This window comes from Solanum dulcamara, chromosome 9, assembly GCF_947179165.1.
Source record: "Solanum dulcamara chromosome 9, daSolDulc1.2, whole genome shotgun sequence".
Lineage (NCBI taxonomy): Eukaryota > Viridiplantae > Streptophyta > Magnoliopsida > Solanales > Solanaceae > Solanum > Solanum dulcamara.
In genome coordinates, this window is record NC_077245.1 from 36,900,272 (window position 1) to 36,906,777 (window position 6,506).

General features: G+C 31.6%; 1 long non-coding RNA gene across 1 annotated transcript; it reads right to left on the minus strand.

The window, feature by feature from the left end:
- Positions 1-361: 361 nt before the first annotated feature.
- On the minus strand, positions 362-4,524 carry LOC129903344 (uncharacterized). The gene is made up of 3 exons (XR_008770252.1): positions 4,223-4,524; positions 3,881-3,946; positions 362-665 (listed from the first exon to the last, which is right to left on the minus strand). It is a non-coding gene; the product is annotated as an uncharacterized LOC129903344 (long non-coding RNA).
- Positions 4,525-6,506: the final 1,982 nt, after the last annotated feature.

Sequence of the window (6,506 nt, forward strand, 5' to 3'; positions counted from 1 at the left end):
TCACCATTTGATTTTTTGAAAGGGTAAATTGAGAAGAAAGGATTTGTACAATTTGATTTGATGGTTTATTTTGGCATCGTTCGCTAAAAATTAAGAATAATGAGGTCAACGTGAACTTGAGCGATGACCTAATAATTTTGAGAATTTATTTGAACATAGAACTTAAATAATTTTAAACATATTTTGATAATAGACTCAAAGAGTATTTTTAGAAAAACTCAAAATTTAAATTTCTATGGCTAGTAACGTTCTAAGACTTTGAAATGGAATAATGGACCAATCATATTTAAAGCAAAATAGATGTATTTAAACACCCAAGACAAATAACACGGATGAAACAAATTAGGTAGCATTTAGCACATAAACAATATATAACGTGTCCTAATATATATGTGACCTTTTAAGCCAAAGGTGAGCATAACATTTGAAGGATGTGTATATCATTTGTAATATGTACCATTGCTTCTTATACAAACTTTGTGAATAAACCAAATGGGAGTACATGATAAGGGAAAGAAAAAAATAACATCGGTCCCACGTTGGGGTACAATAGAAAATTGTAAACTAAGTACAATAGAAAATTATAAACTAAGTTTCCATATGAAATCTTCATTCTTGAACTTCTACTACACCTCCGAGCATCTTTGAATGGAGGTCTTCCTTTGCTACAACAAAAGAAACTATATATAAATATAAAAATCCAACCCAAGGGACAATGGTACATACAAATCGACATATATATCCTTCAAATTCATCAAATAGTTGGATGATCGTCTTTTTCGGCTGTGGGCTATTTAGACTCAAGGTGGTCTTCTAATGGACCCAATACGCCTTGGGTATTGGACCAACTTAGGCAAATGTACCTAAATAATGGATTTGGCTTAGCTCTAACCTAGGTAGACTAGAGTGGCTTTTGAAAGACCGGTAACCCAAGTGATCAAATTAGGCTAGAACACACGACAACTATTGGACGCATGACGTTCCGAAAAAAAGTTAAATATAAAAAAATCTCGACTGCAGTTCCGCAAAACCGTTCTTTAATATATTATATACTCAGTTGTAATATGCCATGAAATGCAATAATAATAACAATATATTTAAAATTGAAACACATAATTGGAGAAAGTAAAAATTAGCACAAGTAAATAATTAGCCAAATAATAAAATCCTTTTGGTTAGAACTTAGATGAATCCCCAGCAGAGTCGCCATTCTGTTACGATGCTATTTTGAAAACTAAGTTTCAAAACCTTTTTCTAACTTGGCGAAAAATTCTCATTTAAGTAATATGTTTTAGACAAAATAGGAATTAGAGTCACCACTTAATTTTGGGAAAATTAAGAAAACCATTTAAAAAGGAACTTTGAAAAGAAACCAAAGTCGGGTAAGGGTTCAAGCAATCCTCTAAGGAAGATTTTATACACCTTAAAGGATTCTCTAACACACGGTTGACCGACGAATTAAATGATTTGGCTAATATTTAAAGTACTTAAAAAATAATTATCTATCTAGAAATGACTAAAAATATTTTGATATTTGTAAAGTCTCGAAATAATTCAAACTTTAATAATTTCATCCATAGTTAAGCTTTTGAACTAAACAATTAGTTCAAACTCATAAACATGGATTAAAAGAAGCTTTTTTCAATAACTATGAAAGGATATAGGAAATCCTTAATTCATTCTTACAAAGTTTCAAAGTTTGGCTAAAAGACAAACTAAATTAGTTATTTAGAAAAAAACATACATTAGAAATGACTACCTAAACAACATGATTAAATGAAAAAGTGAAATAACCATTTAAAACCCAAAACGTTGAGGATTCATCTAAGTTAACAAAAGTTAGTAATCAACAAATAATATAACAAATAATAACGCATAAGGTATGGAAAAAATATAATTTGAAATAATCTAGACTTTGAGTCTAGGATGCCTTCGTCCCTGTAGAGCTATTCTCAAGATCTTAAAGAGTCCAAAAAAAATCTTCCTTTTAGCCTCTTTTAGCTATTTCTGCTGACTAGTGGTTTGAGTTTTAATCCTATGATATTATCTTCCCTTTCATGACTTTATGGAGGATGACTCAAAAGAAAGAATGCAAGTGGTGGAAATCCAATTGGACTCGAGTGGGAGAGAGTTCATGCAAAAATAATAATAATTAATATCCATTCATGCTAATGAAATTGGTAACTAACTATCAAATAAGTAGATTTGAAACAACGAGCAAGGTAACATATGAGCATTTTAGCTACTTAAAAAACTTCAATTTTTTTTTTAAAAAGGAAATAATCAGCTATCCAAACCTGCAGTAAATCATCCAAGCATTAAAGATAAACTGACTAAAATAGAACTAAAATGGAGGATGGGAACTTAGTATATTAAGCGGTAGGTCAGCCAAATGAAACATCTCTAAAGAAACTAATCAATTAAGATAGAAATTAGACGGAAACAATTGCAACAAGACTTCAACAAATCATAGACAAAATAGAGATAAGAAACTGAACATTACTACCAGATATAATAGTGAAGAAAAACTGGAACTTACTATTAAAATTATCATGTTTAAAATAAAATAAAATAAAACCAGTTTATATTCACTGTTGCGATCCTTAATGACTAACTTAACAAGGATTTCATAAATAGAAAATAAGCAAATCCAGCTAACCAAACTTAGACCATTACTAAAGATCTAGTTAAGACTAAAGATCTTAGACCAAATGTGCTTGTGGCTACAGTAACTTCAAGATTCCAGTAGCTAACAGATAGGCCTCTCAAATTTGTCTTGACTTATACGAGAACCAACTACAGCAAAATGCTATTCAAATAGAACATTTATAATTCAAATGCAAAGCAAACTCAATTTTCGTTAAAAGCAATAACGAATTTAGAAACCATTCCTACTTTTTGAATAATGGAGGATCTGAATCATATAAAAGTTACTGAGAAATAAAAATGAGATGAACTCATATAATAGAATTCAAATATGAAAACTTATCCTTAAACTAGTTCAAACACGAGGAAAGAACATATTAACATACTTCATGCTCAAATTACAAGTCACTATCTTATACAAGTTAATCACAAAACATTTGCAGGTCAATATTTTAAAGGAAAACAATTAAACAAAACTTGAAATAAAACCTATTCAAGTTTCTATCAGTATTGGACTTCAATACTACCTAATATTGCCATACCTTAGCTTCAATTTTAACAGAAGAAAACATGTAGTGGAATTAACCATGTATCAACATATGTTATATCATCAAGATACATAACTAGTCCATACTAACTCTAGTGGAATTAAAAATAATAGAGCTTCAAGATCAGTTCTTATCATTGTGAGGCTAAAATTCTTGTTGAAGATTTTACTAAACCATCTAAGCTAACAACATAAGAGCAGAAAAATAAATTAAAAAAAGATAAGAGCTTACACTATCATAACATCTCGTAGGATAATGGAAGATCATAAAGCAGTAACAAATATCTAACTACACACGATAACTTCCCTACACACTTAAGGCATAATGACTTAGCAGAAAGCAATTAACACATAAGACTTCTACAGTTAAATGAGAATGGAACCTCACATATAATGAATTTAAGCTACCCATGTAATGAAAATTTGAACAAAGAAACACATAAGTTCCAGTAAATTAAGGCAAAAGTGCTCATTATAGCAGCAATACATTAAAAAAAACTGAGCAGCTTTAACAGAAATTAATCGCTTAAAACAGAAACTATACAAAGCAAGAATTAATTATTTGAAATAGGAAACCATAACAGATGAAGAAAAAGAAAATTACAGGAATATAACCATACGAGGCAACAAAGAAATTATTCTATCCCAATACTCACTAAATCATCTAAATAAAATAAAAGAAATTACCTTTATCTGGGCAGCGAACTTGAAACAATGACTTGAGCAGATCAATTCTCACACTGATTTCGAGTGCTAGTGATTAAAAGGATATTATAACAGCAGAATGATTATCAAAAATCAGAGAAAACAGAGGAAAAATAAATAGAGAAATTAGTGAATGAAAGACTCCAATATTCTCCAAGCTTTCTCCCAGTTTTCCCCTCTCCCTATGAAATCAAGTGTGATATTTATAGTCCAAAAAAATTATTTGAATTTCAAAAAAAGACGTTTGAGAGGAGAGAAATCTTCTTTAAGATCTTATTTGGAAAAAAAAATAGGAGGAAAAAGTAGACAAAGGGGTGGAGTTACCTGCTCCCAAATTGACTTGAGGGAGATGGATGAACACAAAATTTGCCAGATTTTTGGGGATCATCACAGGAAAATGGGGATGATTAGAGCTTCTAGTTTGGAGCTTGTTGCGCGTGAGTCTGAGGGAAAGAGAAAAAAGGAAAAAGGATCGTGCGTGTCTGTGATATGTGTGTGTATGTACTGGTATATATTGTATTGTGAGAGAAAGGGAATTGGATTGGAAATTGGTGTCTGTTGCTCGAAAGGAAAGGACTGGATAGTGTATATGTTAGTAGGAAATGAGTTGGATTGAAGGGGCATTATATGGTATTGAATTGGGGTGATAATGAGGCTTAGCAGAAAGGGCCAATTTTAACTAAAAAATAATTAGGATAGAATCACAAAATGACTAGATTTGCATCGAAAAGATGGCCAAGAATTGTAAATTTAGCCAAATAGGTTGAGCAATTAATCAAATTTGACATTGATTAGGAAATATGGCTAAATTTTAAATAAGATGAATTAACACTAATCGATTAAAAAGCTTCTTAATTCTAACAAAATAATTAATTGACCTAACTATAATCTAATTAATTTGAAAATATCAACTACTAATTTACGAAATAATTAAATCTTTTTGAGATCATTTTTGAATATTTATAAAACCTAATAATTATATAAATAATTAAATATAAATATATATATCATTCAAAAAATTATAAAAATGACAAATTACATAAAGATAACTTGCAAAAAATTTGTTTTTTTTTAAAAAACTAATTATTTCAAATTGTTTGAAAATTGAAGAAACTCGATAACTAATTTGCGTTGTGGCAGGCCAAAATTAGGTGTCAACACTCATGGTCTTCCATAAACATCAACTTCATTGATGGGCTTCCAAAGTCTATGGGAAAACCACGATCCTTGTGGTGGTAGACAGGTTGATCAAGTATGGTCATTTTATGACACTCAACCACCCTTACACTACTGTTTCTATGGCTCAGACATTCATGGACCAAGTGTTCAAACTCCATGGCATGCTAGAAAATATTGTGAGTAATAACGATCCCATATTTTTAGCAGGTTTTGGCAAGAACTATTTTCATTACAAGAAGTAACATTAAGCACATCTTCAGCTTACCATCCAAAAACGGATGGTCAAACTGAAGTCCTTAACAGGATATTAGAGACTTACTTAAGGTGTTATTGCTCATATAGTCAACATGACAGGGGATCTATACTTTCTACTGGCAGACTGGTGGAATAATTACACCTACCAGTCAGCTATACAAACCACCCCTTATGAAGCACTATATGGTAAAGCTCCACCTATCTATCTGCCATATCTACTAGGGGAAGCTATTGAAGAAGAAGTGGATAGGAGTATGATTCCCAGAGAGTTTAAGGCTCAACTTTTCGATTTCTATCTACACAGGACTTAGAAAAGGATGCAATTTTTGGCTAATAAGCATAGAAGTGATAGAAAATTCAAGGTAAGGTATTGGGTGTATTTGAAGGTTCTGCCCTATAGGCAGGTGAAAGTTTCTCAACAACCATTTAACAAGCTATCAGCAAAATTTTATGGACCATATCAGATCTTGGAAAAGATTAGGTTAGTAGAATACAAGCTATCTCTACAAGCTCATGTGGCTATCCATCTCGCTATACATGTGTCTCAGTTGAAGTTATGTCATCAACTACCAAACATTATCTATCATTTATCTATCATTGACATAAAAAGTCCCTTTTTGTGTGGAGCCCCAAAGCATTGAAGGAAAAAGAATGATTAAGAAGGGAAATAAGGTAGTGGCTCAGGTTCTGATCTAATGGAAGGAGTTGTTCAAAGAGCTAGCTACATGGGAAGATTTTGTAGCTATGAATATTAGGTTTCCAGAGTTCTCCCTTGGGGACAAAGAAGTCCTAGGATGGAGGAATGATGCAGAATGAAAGTGGTGGCTGAAGTAAATTATAATGTGAGCTGTGATAGTGGTACTCAACTGTGACTATCAAGTTAGTTATGAAATTGGTAAGTTAATACTTTAGTTCCTGAAGTTACAGTAGTATTATATTTTATTTTATTACACATTAGTCATCTTTGTATGAGCTGACATAGCTTTGTCAGAGGTAATAGGTGAGGACGCTGTTTTTGATGGCATACTCTATTTGAGTCAGCTAGGGTTGCGGTCCTATATATTATACTGATGAAAAAGAAATGGGATTATCTTGTTGGTCATATATCTCTTAGTTGTAATTTAGCTTAGCTAGTACTCTTTCTTCTTCTTTTTCTATTCCTCTGATTCTAATG